Genomic DNA, 20,395 nt, shown 5'->3' on the forward strand with positions numbered 1-20,395 from the left:
TCAAGACATAAAAAGGTGATTTCGATTAGCGGCGAATGTATTACCAGACCAAAGTGGCATTGTTGGAATACACGTATATAATACATAATTATATAACACGCGCTATATTTTCGTCCATGCACCCCCTACCTTTCGGGGCATCGTAGACACCGTCCCCTCTTTCTGTGCACCAATGTTCACCCCTAAATCGATGAAGTGATTACTAAAGATCAATTTGGTTGATTTTCAAGACATAAAATGGTTATTTCGATTAGCGGCGAATGTATTACCAGACCAAAGTGGAATTGTTGGAATACACGTATATAATACATAATTATATAACACGCGCTATATTTTCGTCCATGCACCCCCTACCTTTCGGGGCATCGTAGACCCCGTCCCCTTTTTCTGTGCACCAATGTTCACCCCTAAATCGATGAAGTGATTAATAAAGATCAATTTGGTTGATTTTCAAGACATAAAATGGTGATTTCGATTAGCGGCGAATGTATTACCAGACCAAAGTGGAATTGTTGGAATACACGTATATAATACATAATTATATAACACGCGCTATATTTTCGTCCATGCACCCCCTACCTTTCGGGGCATCGTAGACCCCGTCCCCCTTTTCTGTGCACCAATGTTCAACCCGAAATCGATGAAGTGATTAATAAAGATCAATTTGGTTGATTTTCAAGACATAAAAAGGTGATTTCGATTAGCGGCGAATGTATTACCAGACCGAAGTGGAATTGTTGGAATACACGTATATAATACATAATTATATAACACGCGCTATATTTTCGTCCAAGCACCCCCTACCTTTCGGGGCATCGTAGACCCCGTCCCCCTTTTCTGTGCACCAATGTTCACCCCTTAATCGATGAAGATTTTAATAAAGATCAATTTGGTTGATTTTCAAGACATAAAAAGGTGATTTCGATTAGCGGCGAATGTATTACCAGACCAAAGTGGAATTGTTGGAATACACGTATATAATACATAATTATATAACACGCGCTATATTTTCGTCCATGCACCCCCTACCTTTCGGGGCATCGTAGACCCCGTCCCCCTTTTCTGTGCACCAATGTTCACCCCTAGATCGATGAAGTGATTTATTAAGATCAATTTGGTCGATTTTCAAGACATAAAATGGTGATTTCGATTAGCGGCGAATGTATTACCAGACCAAAGTGGAATTGTTGGAATACACGTATATAATACATAATTATATAACACGCGCTTTATTTTCGTCCATGCACCCCCTACCTTTCAGGGCATCGTAGACCCCGTCCCCCTTTTCTGTGCACCAATGTTCACCCCTAAATCGATGAAGTGATTAATAAAGATCAATTTGGTTGATTTTCAAGACATAAAATGGTGATTTCGATTAGCGGCGAATGTATTACCAGACCAAAGTGGAATTGTTGGAATACACGTATATAATACATAATTATATAACACGCGCTATATTTTCGTCCATGCACCCCCTACCTTTCAGGGCATCGTAGACCCCGTCCCCCTTTTCTGTGCACCAATGTTCACCCCTAAATCGATGAAGTGATTAATAAAGATCAATTTGGTTGATTTTCAAGACATAAAATGGTGATTTCGATTAGCGGCGAATGTATTACCAGACCAAAGTGGAATTGTTGGAATACACGTATATAATACATAATTATATAACACGCGCTATATTTTCGTCCATGCATCCCCTACCTTTCGGGGCATCGTAGACCCCGTCCCCCTTTTCTGTGCACCAATGTTCACCCCTAAATCGATGAAGTGATTAATAAAGATCAATTTGGTTGATTTTCAAGACATAAAATGGTGATTTCGATTAGCGGCGAATGTATTACCAGACCAAAGTGAAATTGTTGGAATACACGTATATAATACATAATTATATAACACGCGCTATATTTTCGTCCATGCAGCCCCTACCTTTCGGGGCATCATAGACCCCGTCCCCCTTTTCTGTGCACCAATGTTCACCCCTAAATCGATGAAGTGATTAATAAAGATCAATTTGGTTGATTTTCAAGACATAAAAAGGTGATTTCGATTAGCGGCGAATGTATTACCAGACCAAAGTGGAATTGTTGGAATACACGTATATAATACATAATTATATAACACGCGCTATATTTTCGTCCATGCACCCCCTACCTTTCGGGGCATCGTAGACCCCGTCCCCCTTTTCTGTGCACCAATGTTCACCCCTAGATCGATGAAGTGATTTATAAATGTCAATTTGGTCGATTTTCAAGACATAAAAAGGTGATTTCGATTAGCGGCGAATGTATTACCAGACCAAAGTGGAATTGTTGGAATACACGTATATAATACATAATTATATAACGCGCGCTATATTTTCGTCCATGCACCCCCTACCTTTCGGGGCATCGTAGACCCCGTCCCCCTTTTCTGTGCACCAATGTTCACCCCTAAATCGATGTAGTGATTAATAAAGATCAATTTGCTTGATTTTCAAGACATAAAATGGTGATTTCGATTAGCGGCGAATGTATTACCAGACGAAAGTGGAATTGTTGGAATACACGTATATAATACATAATAATATAACACGCGCTATATTTTCGTCCATGCACCCCCTACCTTTCGGGGCATCGTAGACCCCGTCCCCCTTTTCTGTGCACCAATGTTCACCCCTAGATCGATGAAGTGATTTATAAAGATCAATTTGGTCGATTTTCAAGACATAAAAAGGTGATTTCGATTAGCGGCGAATGTATTACCAGACCAAAGTGGCATTGTTGGAATACACGTATATAATACATAATTATATAACACGCGCTATATTTTCGTCCATGCACCCCCTACCTTTCGGGGCATCGTAGACACCGTCCCCTCTTTCTGTGCACCAATGTTCACCCCTAAATCGATGAAGTGATTACTAAAGATCAATTTGGTTGATTTTCAAGACATAAAATGGTTATTTCGATTAGCGGCGAATGTATTACCAGACCAAAGTGGAATTGTTGGAATACACGTATATAATACATAATTATATAACACGCGCTATATTTTCGTCCATGCACCCCCTACCTTTCGGGGCATCGTAGACCCCGTCCCCTTTTTCTGTGCACCAATGTTCACCCCTAAATCGATGAAGTGATTAATAAAGATCAATTTGGTTGATTTTCAAGACATAAAATGGTGATTTCGATTAGCGGCGAATGTATTACCAGACCAAAGTGGAATTGTTGGAATACACGTATATAATACATAATTATATAACACGCGCTATATTTTCGTCCATGCACCCCCTACCTTTCGGGGCATCGTAGACCCCGTCCCCCTTTTCTGTGCACCAATGTTCAACCCGAAATCGATGAAGTGATTAATAAAGATCAATTTGGTTGATTTTCAAGACATAAAAAGGTGATTTCGATTAGCGGCGAATGTATTACCAGACCGAAGTGGAATTGTTGGAATACACGTATATAATACATAATTATATAACACGCGCTATATTTTCGTCCAAGCACCCCCTACCTTTTGGGGCATCGTAGACCCCGTCCCCCTTTTCTGTGCACCAATGTTCACCCCTAAATCGATGAAGTGATTAATAAAGATCAATTTGGTTGATTTTCAAGACATAAAATGGTGATTTTGATTAGCGGCGAATGTATTACCAGACCAAAGTGGAATTGTTGGAATACACGTATATAATACATAATTATATAACACGCGCTATATTTTCGTCCATGCACCCCCTACCTTTCGGGGCATCGTAGACCCCGTCCCCCTTTTCTGTGCACCAATGTTCACCCCTAGATCGATGAAGTGATTTATTAAGATCAATTTGGTCGATTTTCAAGACATAAAATGGTGATTTCGATTAGCGGCGAATGTATTACCAGACCAAAGTGGAATTGTTGGAATACACGTATATAATACATAATTATATAACACGCGCTATATTTTCGTCCATGCACCCCCTACCTTTCAGGGCATCGTAGACCCCGTCCCCCTTTTCTGTGCACCAATGTTCACCCCTAAATCGATGAAGTGATTAATAAAGATCAATTTGGTTGATTTTCAAGACATAAAATGGTGATTTCGATTAGCGGCGAATGTATTACCAGACCAAAGTGGAATTGTTGGAATACACGTATATAATACATAATTATATAACACGCGCTATATTTTCGTCCATGCATCCCCTACCTTTCGGGGCATCGTAGACCCCGTCCCCCTTTTCTGTGCACCAATGTTCACCCCTAAATCGATGAAGTGATTAATAAAGATCAATTTGGTTGATTTTCAAAACATAAAATGGTGATTTCGATTAGCGGCGAATGTATTACCAGACCAAAGTTAAATTGTTGGAATACACGTATATAATACATAATTATATAACACGCGCTATATTTTCGTCCATGCAGCCCCTACCTTTCGGGGCATCATAGACCCCGTCCCCCTTTTCTGTGCACCAATGTTCACCCCTAAATCGATGAAGTGATTAATAAAGATCAATTTGGTTGATTTTCAAGACATAAAAAGGTGATTTCGATTAGCGGCGAATGTATTACCAGACCAAAGTGGAATTGTTGGAATACACGTATATAATACATAATTATATAACACGTGCTATATTTTCGTCCATGCACCCCCTACCTTTCGGGGCATCGTAGACCCCGTCCCCCTTTTCTGTGCACCAATGTTCACCCCTAGATCGATGAAGTGATTTATAAATATCAATTTGGTAGATTTTCAAGACATAAAAAGGTGATTTCGATTAGCGGCGAATGTATTACCAGACCAAAGTGGAATTGTTGGAATACACGTATATAATACATGATTATATAACACGCGCTATATTTTCGTCCATGCACCCCCTACCTTTCGGGGCATCGTAGACCCCGTCCCCCTTTTCTGTGCACCAATGTTTACCCCTAAATCGATGAAGTGAATAATAAAGATCAATTTGGTTGATTTTGAAGACATAAAATGGTGATTTCGATTAGCGGCGAATGTATTACCAGACCAAAGTGGAATTGTTGGAATACACGTATATAATACATAATTATATAACGCGCGCTATATTTTCGTCCATGCACCCCCTACCTTTCGGGGCATCGTAGACCCCGTCCCCCTTTTCTGTGCACCAATGTTCACCCCTAAATCGATGTAGTAATTAATAAAGATCAATTTGGTTGATTTTCAAGACATAAAATGGTGATTTCGATTAGCGGCGAATGTATTACCAGACCAAAGTGGAATTGTTGGAATACACGTATATAATACATGATTATATAACACGCGCTATATTTTCGTCCATGCACCCCCTACCTTTCGGGGCATCGTAGACCCCGTCCCCCTTTTCTGTGCACCAATGTTTACCCCTAAATCGATGAAGTGATTAATAAAGATCAATTTGGTTGATTTTCAAGACATAAAATGGTGATTTCGATTAGCGGCGAATGTATTACCAGACCAAAGTGGAATTGTTGGAATACACGTATATAATACATAATTATATAACGCGCGCTATATTTTCGTCCATGCACCCCCTACCTTTCGGGGCATCGTAGACCCCGTCCCCCTTTTCTGTGCACCAATGTTCACCCCTAAATAGATGTAGTGATTAATAAAGATCAATTTGGTTGATTTTCAAGACATAAAATGGTGATTTCGATTAGCGGCGAATGTATTACCAGACGAAAGTGGAATTGTTGGAATACACGTATATAATACATAATTATATAACACGCGCTATATTTTCGTCCATGCACCCCCTACCTTTCGGGGCATCGTAGACCCCGTCCCCCTTTTCTGTGCACCAATGTTCACCCCTAGATCGATGAAGTAATTTATAAAGATCAATTTGGTCGATTTTCAAGACATAAAAAGGTGATTTCGATTAGCGGCGAATGTATTACCAGACCAAAGTGGCATTGTTGGAATACACGTATATAATACATAATTATATAACACGCGCTATATTTTCGTCCATGCACCCCCTACCTTTCGGGGCATCGTAGACCCCGTCCCCCTTTTCTGTGCACCAATGTTCACCCCTAAATCGATGAAGTGATTAATAAAGATCAATTTGGTTGATTTTCAAGACATAAAATGGTGATTTCGATTAGCGGCGAATGTATTACCAGACCAAAGTGGAATTGTTGGAATACACGTATATAATACATAATTATATAACACGCGCTATATTTTCGTCCATGCACCCCCTACCTTTCGGGGCATCGTAGACCCCGTCCCCCTTTTCTGTGCACCAATGTTCACCCCTAAATCGATGAAGTGATTAATAAAGATCAATTTGGTTGATTTTCAAGACATAAAATGGTGATTTCGATTAGCGGCGAATGTATTACCAGACCAAAGTGGAATTGTTGGAATACACGTATATAATACATAATTATATAACACGCGCTATATTTTCGTCCATGCAGCCCCTACCTTTCGGGGCATCATAGACCCCGTCCCCCTTTTCTGTGCACCAATGTTCACCCCTAAATCGATGAAGTGATTAATAAAGATCAATTTGGTTGATTTTCAAGACATAAAAAGGTGATTTCGATTAGCGGCGAATGTATTACCAGACCAAAGTGGAATTGTTGGAATACACGTATATAATACATAATTATATAACACGCGCTATATTTTCGTCCATGCACCCCCTACCTTTCGGGGCATCGTAGACCCCGTCCCCCTTTTCTGTGCACCAATGTTTACCCCTAAATCGATGAAGTGATTAATAAAGATCAATTTGGTTGATTTTCAAGACATAAAATGGTGATTTCGATTAGCGGCGAATGTATTACCAGACCAAAGTGGAATTGTTGGAATACACGTATATAATACATAATTATATAACACGCGCTATATTTTCGTCCATGCACCCCCTACCTTTCGGGGCATCGTAGACCCCGTCCCCCTTTTCTGTGCACCAATGTTCACCCCTAAATCGATGAAGTGATTAATAAAGATCAATTTGGTTGATTTTCAAGACATTAAATGGTGATTTCGATTAGCGGCGAATGTATTACCAGACGAAAGTGGAATTGTTGGAATACACGTATATAATACATAATTATATAACACGCGCTATATTTTCGTCCATGCAGCCCCTACCTTTCGGGGCATCATAGACCCCGTCCCCCTTTTCTGTGCACCAATGTTCACCCCTAAATCGATGAAGTGATTAATAAAGATCAATTTAGTTGATTTTCAAGACATAAAAAGGTGATTTCGATTAGCGGCGAATGTATTACCAGACCAAAGTGGAATTGTTGGAATACACGTATATAATACATAATTATATAACACGCGCTATATTTTCGTCCATGCACCCCCTACCTTTCGGGGCATCGTAGACCCCGTCCCCCTTTTCTGTGCACCAATGTTCACCCCTAGATCGATGAAGTGATTTATAAATATCAATTTGGTCGATTTTCAAGACATAAAAAGGTGATTTCGATTAGCGGCGAATGTATTACCAGACCAAAGTGGAATTGTTGAAATACACGTTTATAATACATAATTATATAACACGCGCTATATTTTCGTCCATGCACCCCCTACCTTTCGGGGCATTGTAGACCCCGTCCCCCTTTTCTGTGCACCAATGTTCACCCCTAAATCGATGAAGTGATTAATAAAGATCAATTTGGTTGATTTTCAAGACATAAAATGGTGATTTCGATTAGCGGCGAATGTATTACCAGACCAAAGTGGAATTGTTGGAATACACGTATATAATACATAATTATATAACGCGCGCTATATTTTCGTCCATGCACCCCCTACCTTTCGGGGCATCGTAGACCCCGTCCCCCTTTTCTGTGCACCAATGTTCACCCCTAAATCGATGTAGTGATTAATAAAGATCAATTTGGTTGATTTTCAAGACATAAAATGGAGATTTCGATTAGCGGCGAATGTATTACCAGACGAAAGTGGAATTGTTGGAATACACGTATATAATACATAATTATATAACACGCGCTATATTTTCGTCCATGCACCCCCTACCTTTCGGGGCATCGTAGACCCCGTCCCCCTTTTCTGTGCACCAATGTTCACCCCTAAATCGATAAAGTGATTAATAAAGATCAATTTGGTTGATTTTCAAGACATAAAATGGTGATTTCGATTAGCGGCGAATGTATTACCAGACCAAAGTGGAATTGTTGGAATACACGTATATAATACATAATTATATAACACGCGCTATATTTTCGTCCATGCACCCCCTACCTTTCGGGGCATCGTAGACCCCGTCCCCCTTTTCTGTGCACCAATGTTCACCCCTAAATCGATGAAGTGATTAATAAAGATCAATTTGGTTGATTTTCAAGACATAAAATGGTGATTTCGATTAGCGGCGAATGTATTACCAGACCAAAGTGGCATTGTTGGAATACACGTATATAATACATAATTATATAACACGCGCTATATTTTCGTCCATGCACCCCCTACCTTTCGGGGCATCGTAGACCCCGTCCCCCTTTTCTGTGCACCAATGTTCACCCCTAAATCGATGAAGTGATTAATAAAGATCAATTTGGTTGATTTTCAAGACATAAAATGGTGATTTCGATTAGCGGCGAATGTATTACCAGACCAAAGTGGAATTGTTGGAATACACGTATATAATACATAATTATATAACACGCGCTATATTTTCGTCCATGCACCCCCTACCTTTCGGGGCATCGTAGACCCCGTCCCCCTTTTCTGTGCACCAATGTTCACCCCTAAATCGATGAAGTGATTAATAAAGATCAATTTGGTTGATTTTCAAGACATAAAATGGTGATTTCGATTAGCGGCGAATGTATTACCAGACCAAAGTGGAATTGTTGGAATACACGTATATAATACATAATTATATAACACGCGCTATATTTTCGTCCATGCAGCCCCTACCTTTCGGGGCATCATAGACCCCGTCCCCCTTTTCTGTGCACCAATGTTCACCCCTAAATCGATGAAGTGATTAATAAAGATCAATTTGGTTGATTTTCAAGACATAAAAAGGTGATTTCGATTAGCGGCGAATGTATTACCAGACCAAAGTGGAATTGTTGGAATACACGTATATAATACATAATTATATAACACGCGCTATATTTTCGTCCATCCATGCACCCCCTACCTTTCGGGGCATCGTAGACCCCGTCCCCCTTTTCTGTGCACCAATGTTTACCCCTAAATCGATGAAGTGATTAATAAAGATCAATTTGGTTGATTTTCAAGACATAAAATGGTGATTTCGATTAGCGGCGAATGTATTACCAGACCAAAGTGGAATTGTTGGAATACACGTATATAATACATAATTATATAACACGCGCTATATTTTCGTCCATGCACCCCCTACCTTTCGGGGCATCGTAGACCCCGTCCCCCTTTTTTGTGCACCAATGTTCACCCCTAAATCGATGAAGTGATTAATAAAGATCAATTTGGTTGATTTTCAAGACATTAAATGGTGATTTCGATTAGCGGCGAATGTATTACCAGACGAAAGTGGAATTGTTGGAATACACGTATATAATACATAATTATATAACACGCGCTATATTTTCGTCCATGCAGCCCCTACCTTTCGGGGCATCATAGACCCCGTCCCCCTTTTCTGTGCACCAATGTTCACCCCTAAATCGATGAAGTGATTAATAAAGATCAATTTAGTTGATTTTCAAGACATAAAAAGGTGATTTCGATTAGCGGCGAATGTATTACCAGACCAAAGTGGAATTGTTGGAATACACGTATATAATACATAATTATATAACACGCGCTATATTTTCGTCCATGCACCCCCTACCTTTCGGGGCATCGTAGACCCCGTCCCCCTTTTCTGTGCACCAATGTTCACCCCTAGATCGATGAAGTGATTTATAAATATCAATTTGGTCGATTTTCAAGACATAAAAAGGTGATTTCGATTAGCGGCGAATGTATTACCAGACCAAAGTGGAATTGTTGAAATACACGTTTATAATACATAATTATATAACACGCGCTATATTTTCGTCCATGCACCCCCTACCTTTCGGGGCATTGTAGACCCCGTCCCCCTTTTCTGTGCACCAATGTTCACCCCTAAATCGATGAAGTGATTAATAAAGATCAATTTGGTTGATTTTCAAGACATAAAATGGTGATTTCGATTAGCGGCGAATGTATTACCAGACCAAAGTGGAATTGTTGGAATACACGTATATAATACATAATTATATAACGCGCGCTATATTTTCGTCCATGCACCCCCTACCTTTCGGGGCATCGTAGACCCCGTCCCCCTTTTCTGTGCACCAATGTTCACCCCTAAATCGATGTAGTGATTAATAAAGATCAATTTGGTTGATTTTCAAGACATAAAATGGTGATTTCGATTAGCGGCGAATGTATTACCAGACGAAAGTGGAATTGTTGGAATACACGTATATAATACATAATTATATAACACGCGCTATATTTTCGTCCATGCACCCCCTACCTTTCGGGGCATCGTAGACCCCGTCCCCCTTTTCTGTGCACCAATGTTCACCCCTAAATCGATGAAGTGATTAATAAAGATCAATTTGGTTGATTTTCAAGACATAAAATGGTGATTTCGATTAGCGGCGAATGTATTACCAGACCAAAGTGGAATTGTTGGAATACACGTATATAATACATAATTATATAACACGCGCTATATTTTCGTCCATGCACCCCCTACCTTTCGGGGCATCGTAGACCCCGTCCCCCTTTTCTGTGCACCAATGTTCACCCCTAAATCGATGAAGTGATTAATAAAGATCAATTTGGTTGATTTTCAAGACATAAAATGGTGATTTCGATTAGCGGCGAATGTATTACCAGACCAAAGTGGAATTGTTGGAATACACGTATATAATACATAATTATATAACACGCGCTATATTTTCGTCCATGCACCCCCTACCTTTCGGGGCATCGTAGACCCCGTCCCCCTTTTCTGTGCACCAATGTTCACCCCTAGATCGATGAAGTGATTTATAAATATCAATTTGGTCGATTTTCAAGACATAAAAAAGGTGATTTCGATTAGCGGCGAATGTATTACCAGACCAAAGTGGAATTGTTGGAATACACGTATATAATACATGATTATATAACACGCGCTATATTTTCGTCCATGCACCCCCTACCTTTCGGGGCATCGTAGACCCCGTCCCCCTTTTCTGTGCACCAATGTTTACCCCTAAATCGATGAAGTGATTAATAAAGATCAATTTGGTTGATTTTCAAGACATAAAATGGTGATTTCGATTAGCGGCGAATGTATTACCAGACCAAAGTGGAATTGTTGGAATACACGTATATAATACATAATTATATAACGCGCGCTATATTTTCGTCCATGCACCTCCTACCTTTCGGGGCATCGTAGACCCCGTCCCCCTTTTCTGTGCACCAATGTTCACCCCTAAATCGATGTAGTGATTAATAAAGATCAATTTGGTTGATTTTCAAGACATAAAATGGTGATTTCGATTAGCGGCGAATGTATTACCAGACGAAAGTGGAATTGTTGGAATACACGTATATAATACATAATTATATAACACGCGCTATATTTTCGTCCATGCACCCCCTACCTTTCGGGGCATCGTAGACCCCGTCCCCCTTTTCTGTGCACCAATGTTCACCCCTAGATCGATGAAGTGATTTATAAAGATCAATTTGGTCGATTTTCAAGACATAAAAAGGTGATTTCGATTAGCGGCGAATGTATTACCAGACCAAAGTGGCATTGTTGGAATACACGTATATAATACATAATTATATAACACGCGCTATATTTTCGTCCATGCACCCCCTACCTTTCGGGGCATCGTAGACCCCGTCCCCCTTTTCTGTGCACCAATGTTCACCCCTAAATCGATGAAGTAATTAATAAAGATCAATTTGGTTGATTTTCAAGACATAAAATGGTGATTTCGATTAGCGGCGAATGTATTACCAGACCAAAGTGGAATTGTTGGAATACACGTATATAATACATAATTATATAACACGCGCTATATTTTCGTCCATGCAGCCCCTACCTTTCGGGGCATCATAGACCCCGTCCCCCTTTTCTGTGCACCAATGTTCACCCCTAAATCGATGAAGTGATTAATAAAGATCAATTTGGTTGATTTTCAAGACATAAAAAGGTGATTTCGATTAGCGGCGAATGTATTACCAGACCAAAGTGGAATTGTTGGAATACACGTATATAATACATAATTATATAACACGCGCTATATTTTCGTCCATGCACCCCCTACCTTTCGGGGCATCGTAGACCCCGTCCCCCTTTTCTGTGCACCAATGTTCACCCCTAGATCGATGAAGTGATTTATAAATATCAATTTGGTCGATTTTCAAGACATAAAAAGGTGATTTCGATTAGCGGCGAATGTATTACCAGACCAAAGTGGAATTGTTGGAATACACGTATATAATACATGATTATATAACACGCGCTATATTTTCGTCCATGCACCCCCTACCTTTCGGGGCATCGTAGACCCCGTACCCCTTTTCTGTGCACCAATGTTTACCCCTAAATCGATGAAGTGATTAATAGAGATCAATTTGGTTGATTTTCAAGACATAAAATGGTGATTTCGATTAGCGGCGAATGTATTACCAGACCAAAGTGGAATTGTTGGAATACACGTATATAATACATAATTATATAACGCGCGCTATATTTTCGTCCATGCACCCCCTACCTTTCGGGGCATCGTAGACCCCGTCCCCCTTTTCTGTGCACCAATGTTCACCCCTAAATCGATGTAGTGATTAATAAAGATCAATTTGGTTGATTTTCAAGACATAAAATGGTGATTTCGATTAGCGGCGAATGTATTACCAGACGAAAGTGGAATTGTTGGAATACACGTATATAATACATAATTATATAACACGCGCTATATTTTCGTCCATGCACCCCCTACCTTTCGGGGCATCGTAGACCCCGTCCCCCTTTTCTGTGCACCAATGTTCACCCCTAGATCCATGAAGTGATTTATAAAGATCAATTTGGTCGATTTTCAAGAAATAAAAAGGTGATTTCGATTAGCGGCGAATGTATTACCAGACCAAAGTGGCATTGTTGGAATACACGTATATAATACATAATTATATAACACGCGCTATATTTTCGTCCATGCACCCCCTACCTTTCGGGGCATCGTAGACCCCGTCCCCTCTTTATGTGCACCAATGTTCACCCCTAAATCGATGAAGTGATTAATAAAGATCAATTTGGTTGATTTTCAAGACATAAAATGGTGATTTCGATTAGCGGCGAATGTATTACCAGACCAAAGTGGAATTGTTGGAATACACGTATATAATACATAATTATATAACACGCGCTATATTTTCGTCCATGCACCCCCTACCTTTCGGGGCATCGTAGACCCCGTCCCCCTTTTATGTGCACAAATGTTCACCCCTAAATCGATGAAGTGATTAATAAAGATCAATTTGGTTGATTTTCAAGACATAAAATGGTGATTTCGATTAGCGGCGAATGTATTACCAGACCAAAGTGGAATTGTTGGAATACACGTATATAATACATAATTATATAACACGCGCTATATTTTCGTCCATGCACCCCCTACCTTTCGGGGCATCGTAGACCCCGTCCCCCTTTTCTGTGCACCAATGTTCACCCCTTAATCGATGAAGTGATTCATAAAGATCAATTTGGTTGATTTTCAAGACATAAAAAGGTGATTTCGATTAGCGGCGAATGTATTACCAGACCAAAGTGGAATTGTTGGAATACACGTATATAATACATAATTATATAACACGCGCTATATTTTCGTCCATGCACCCCCTACCTTTCGGGGCATCGTAGACCCCGTCCCCCTTTTCTGTGCACCAATGTTCACCCCTAGATCGATGAAGTGATTTATTAAGATCAATTTTGTCGATTTTCAAGACATAAAATGGTGATTTCGATTAGCGGCGAATGTATTACCAGACCAAAGTGGAATTGTTGGAATACACGTATATAATACATAATTATATAACACGCGCTATATTTTCGTCCATGCACCCCCTACCTTTCAGGGCATCGTAGACCCCGTCCCCCTTTTCTGTGCACCAATGTTCACCCCTAAATCGATGAAGTGATTAATAAAGATCAATTTGGTTGATTTTCAAGACATAAAATGGTGATTTCGATTAGCGGCGAATGTATTACCAGACCAAAGTGGAATTGTTGGAATACACGTATATAATACATAATTATATAACACGCGCTATATTTTCGTCCATGCACCCCCTACCTTTCGGGGCATCGTAGACCCCGTCCCCCTTTTCTGTGCACCAATGTTCACCCCTAGATCGATGAAGTGATTTATTAAGATCAATTTGGTCGATTTTCAAGACATAAAATGGTGATTTCGATTAGCGGCGAATGTATTACCAGACCAAAGTGGAATTGTTGGAATACACGTATATAATACATAATTATATAACACGCGCTATATTTTCGTCCATGCACCCCCTACCTTTCAGGGCATCGTAGACCCCGTCCCCCTTTTCTGTGCACCAATGTTCACCCCTAAATCGATGAAGTGATTAATAAAGATCAATTTGCATGATTTTCAAGACATAAAATGGTGATTTCGATTAGCGGCGAATGTATTACCAGACCAAAGTGGAATTGTTGGAATACACGTATATAATACATAATTATATAACACGCGCTATATTTTCGTCCATGCACCCCCTACCTTTCGGGGCATCGTAGACCCCGTCCCCCTTTTCTGTGCACCAATGTTCACCCCTAAATCGATGAAGTGATTAATAAAGATCAATTTGGTTGATTTTCAAGACATAAAATGGTGATTTCGATTAGCGGCGAATGTATTACCAGACCAAAGTGGAATTGTTGGAATACACGTATATAATACATAATTATATAACACGCGCTATATTTTCGTCCATGCAGCCCCTACCTTTCGGGGCATCGTAGACCCCGTCCCCCTTTTCTGTGCACCAATGTTCACCCCTAAATCGATGAAGTGATTAATAAAGATCAATTTGGTTGATTTTCAAGACATAAAAAGGTGATTTCGATTAGCGGCGAATGTATTACCAGACCAAAGTGGAATTGTTGGAATACACGTATATAATACATAATTATATAACACGCGCTATATTTTCGTCCATGCACCCCCTACCTTTCGGGGCATCGTAGACCCCGTCCCCCTTTTATGTGCACCAATGTTCACCCCTAGATCGATGAAGTGATTTATAAATATCAATTTGGTCGATTTTCAAGACATAAAAAGGTGATTTCGATTAGCGGCGAATGTATTACCAGACCAAAGTGGAATTGTTGGAATACACGTATATAATACATGATTATATAACACGCGCTATATTTTCGTCCATGCACCCCCTACCTTTCGGGGCATCGTAGACCCCGTCCCCCTTTTCTGTGCACCAATGTTTACCCCTAAATCGATGAAGTGAATAATAAAGATCAATTTGGTTGATTTTGAAGACATAAAATGGTGATTTCGATTAGCGGCGAATGTATTACCAGACCAAAGTGGAATTGTTGGAATACACGTATATAATACATAATTATATAACACGCGCTATATTTTCGTCCATGCACCCCCTACCTTTCGGGGCATCGTAGACCCCGTCCCCTTTTTCTGTGCACCAATGTTCACCCCTAAATCGATGAAGTGATTAATAAAGATCAATTTGGTTGATTTTCAAGACATAAAATGGTGATTTCGATTAGCGGCGAATGTATTACCAGACCAAAGTGGAATTGTTGGAATACACGTATATAATACATAATTATATAACACGCGCTATATTTTCGTCCATGCACCCCCTACCTTTCGGGGCATCGTAGACCCCGTCCCCCTTTTCTGTGCACCAATGTTCAACCCTAAATCGATGAAGTGATTAATAAAGATCAATTTGGTTGATTTTCAAGACATAAAAAGGTGATTTCGATTAGCGGCGAATGTATTACCAGACCAAAGTGGAATTGTTGGAATACACGTATATAATACATAATTATATAACACGCGCTATATTTTCGTCCATGCAGCCCCTACCTTTCGGGGCATCATAGACCCCGTCCCCCTTTTCTGTGCACCAATGTTCACCCCTAAATCGATGAAGTGATTAATAAAGATCAATTTAGTTAATTTTCAAGACATAAAATGGTGATTTCGAATAGCGGCGAATGTATTACCAGACCAAAGTGGAATTGTTGGAATACACGTATATAATACATAATTATATAACACGCGCTATATTTTCGTCCATGCACCCCCTACCTTTCGGGGCATCGTAGACCCCGTCCCCCTTTTATGTGCACAAATGTTCACCCCTAAATCGATGAAGTGATTAATAAAGATCAATTTGCATGATTTTCAAGACATAAAATGGTGATTTCGATTAGCGGCGAATGTATTACCAGACCAAAGTGGAATTGTTGGAATACACGTATATAATACATAATTATATAACACGCGCTATATTTTCGTCCATGCACCCCCTACCTTTCAGGGCATCGTAGACCCCGTCCCCCTTTTCTGTGCACCAATGTTCACCCCTAAATCGATGAAGTGATTAATAAAGATCAATTTGCATGATTTTCAAGACATAAAATGGTGATTTCGATTAGCGGCGAATGTATTACCAGACCAAAGTGGAATTGTTGGAATACACGTATATAATACATAATTATATAACACGCGCTATATTTTCGTCCATGCACCCCCTACCTTTCGGGGCATCGTAGACCCCGTCCCCCTTTTCTGTGCACCAATGTTCACCCCTAAATCGATGAAGTGATTAATAAAGATCAATTTGGTTGATTTTCAAGACATAAAATGGTGATTTCGATTAGCGGCGAATGTATTACCAGACCAAAGTGGAATTGTTGGAATACACGTATATAATACATAATTATATAACACGCGCTATATTTTCGTCCATGCAGCCCCTACCTTTCGGGGCATCGTAGACCCCGTCCCCCTTTTCTGTGCACCAATGTTCACCCCTAAATCGATGAAGTGATTAATAAAGATCAATTTGGTTGATTTTCAAGACATAAAAAGGTGATTTCGATTAGCGGCGAATGTATTACCAGACCAAAGTGGAATTGTTGGAATACACGTATATAATACATAATTATATAACACGCGCTATATTTTCGTCCATGCACCCCCTACCTTTCGGGGCATCGTAGACCCCGTCCCCCTTTTATGTGCACCAATGTTCACCCCTAGATCGATGAAGTGATTTATAAATATCAATTTGGTCGATTTTCAAGACATAAAAAGGTGATTTCGATTAGCGGCGAATGTATTACCAGACCAAAGTGGAATTGTTGGAATACACGTATAATATAATACATGATTATATAACACGCGCTATATTTTCGTCCATGCACCCCCTACCTTTCGGGGCATCGTAGACCCCGTCCCCCTTTTCTGTGCACCAATGTTTACCCCTAAATCGATGAAGTGAATAATAAAGATCAATTTGGTTGATTTTGAAGACATAAAATGGTGATTTCGATTAGCGGCGAATGTATTACCAGACCAAAGTGGAATTGTTGGAATACACGTATATAATACATAATTATATAACACGCGCTATATTTTCGTCCATGCACCCCCTACCTTTCGGGGCATCGTAGACCCCGTCCCCTTTTTCTGTGCACCAATGTTCACCCCTAAATCGATGAAGTGATTAATAAAGATCAATTTGGTTGATTTTCAAGACATAAAATGGTGATTTCGATTAGCGGCGAATGTATTACCAGACCAAAGTGGAATTGTTGGAATACACGTATATAATACATAATTATATAACACGCGCTATATTTTCGTCCATGCACCCCCTACCTTTCGGGGCATCGTAGACCCCGTCCCCCTTTTCTGTGCACCAATGTTCAACCCTAAATCGATGAAGTGATTAATAAAGATCAATTTGGTTGATTTTCAAGACATAAAAAGGTGATTTCGATTAGCGGCGAATGTATTACCAGACCAAAGTGGAATTGTTGGAATACACGTATATAATACATAATTATATAACACGCGCTATATTTTCGTCCATGCAGCCCCTACCTTTCGGGGCATCATAGACCCCGTCCCCCTTTTCTGTGCACCAATGTTCACCCCTAAATCGATGAAGTGATTAATAAAGATCAATTTAGTTAATTTTCAAGACATAAAATGGTGATTTCGATTAGCGGCGAATGTATTACCAGACCAAAGTGGAATTGTTGGAATACACGTATATAATACATAATTATATAACACGCGCTATATTTTCGTCCATGCACCCCCTACCTTTCGGGGCATCGTAGACCCCGTCCCCCTTTTATGTGCACAAATGTTCACCCCTAAATCGATGAAGTGATTAATAAAGATCAATTTGGTTGATTTTCAAGACATAAAATGGTGATTTCGATTAGCGGCGAATGTATTACCAGACCAAAGTGGAATTGTTGGAATACACGTATATAATACATAATTATATAACACGCGCTATATTTTCGTCCATGCACCCCCTACCTTTCGGGGCATCGTAGACCCCGTCCCCCTTTTCTGTGCACCAATGTTCACCCCTTAATCGATGAAGTGATTAATAAAGATCAATTTGGTTGATTTTCAAGACATAAAAAGGTGATTTCGATTAGCGGCGAATGTATTACCAGACCAAAGTGGAATTGTTGGAATACACGTATATAATACATAATTATATAACACGCGCTATATTTTCGTCCATGCACCCCCTACCTTTCGGGGCATCGTAGACCCCGTCTCCCTTTTCTGTGCACCAATGTTCAACCCTAAATCGATGAAGTGATTAATAAAGAACAATTTGGTTGATTTTCAAGACATAAAAAGGTGATTTCGATTAGCGGCGAATGTATTACCAGACCAAAGTGGAATTGTTGGAATACACGTATATAATACATAATTATATAACACGCGCTATATTTTCGTCCATGCACCCCCTACCTTTCGGGGCATCGTAGACCCCGTCCCCCTTTTCTGTGCACCAATGTTCACCCCTTAATCGATGAAGTGATTAATAAAGATCAATTTGGTTGATTTTCAAGACATTAAAAGGTGATTTCGATTAGCGGCGAATGTATTACCAGACCAAAGTGGAATTGTTGGAATACACGTATATAATACATAATTATATAACACGCGCTATATTTTCGTCCATGCACCCCCTACCTTTCGGGGCATCGTAGACCCCGTCCCCCTTTTCTGTGCACCAATCTTCACCCCTAAATCGATGAAGTGATCAATAAAGATCAATTTGGTTGATTTTCAAGACATAAAATGGTGATTTCGATTAGCGGCGAATGTATTACCGGACAAAAGTGGAATTGTTGGAATACACGTATATAATACATAATTATATAACACGCGCTATATTTTCGTCCATGCACCCCCTACCTTTCGGGGCATCGTAGACCCCGTCCCCCTTTTCTGTGCACCAATGTTCAACCCTAAATCGATGAAGTGATTAATAAAGATCAATTTGGTTGATTTTCAAGACATAAAAAGGTGATTTCGATTAGCGGCGAATGTATTACCAGACCAAAGTGGAATTGTTGGAATACACGTATATAATACATAATTATATAACACGCGCTATATTTTCGTCCATGCAGCCCCTACCTTTCGGGGCATCATAGACCCAGTCCCCCTTTTCTGTGCACCAATGTTCACCCCTAAATCGATGAAGTGATTAATAAAGATCAATTTAGTTAATTTTCAAGACATAAAATGGTGATTTCGATTAGCGGCGAATGTATTACCAGACCAAAGTGGAATTGTTGGAATACACGTATATAATACATAATTATATAACACGCGCTATATTTTCGTCCATGCACCCCCTACCTTTCGGGGCATCGTAGACCCCGTCCCCCTTTTATGTAAACAAATGTTCACCCCTAAATCGATGAAGTGATTAATAAAGATCAATTTGGTTGATTTTCAAGACATAAAATGGTGATTTCGATTAGCGGCGAATGTATTACCAGACCAAAGTGGAATTGTTGGAATACACGTATATAATACATAATTATATAACACGCGCTATATTTTCGTCCATGCACCCCCTACCTTTCGGGGCATCGTAGACCCCGTCCCCCTTTTCTGTGCACCAATGTTCACCCCTTAATCGATGAAGTGATTACAAAAAAACAATTTGGTTGATTTTCAAGACATAAAAAGGTGATTTCGATTAGCGGCGAATGTATTACCAGACCAAAGTGGAATTGTTGGAATACACGTATATAATACATAATTATATAACACGCGCTATATTTTCGTCCATGCACCCCCTACCTTTCGGG

Source organism: Lytechinus pictus, unplaced genomic scaffold (assembly GCF_037042905.1).
Source record: "Lytechinus pictus isolate F3 Inbred unplaced genomic scaffold, Lp3.0 scaffold_23, whole genome shotgun sequence".
Classification (NCBI taxonomy): Eukaryota; Metazoa; Echinodermata; class Echinoidea; order Temnopleuroida; family Toxopneustidae; genus Lytechinus; species Lytechinus pictus.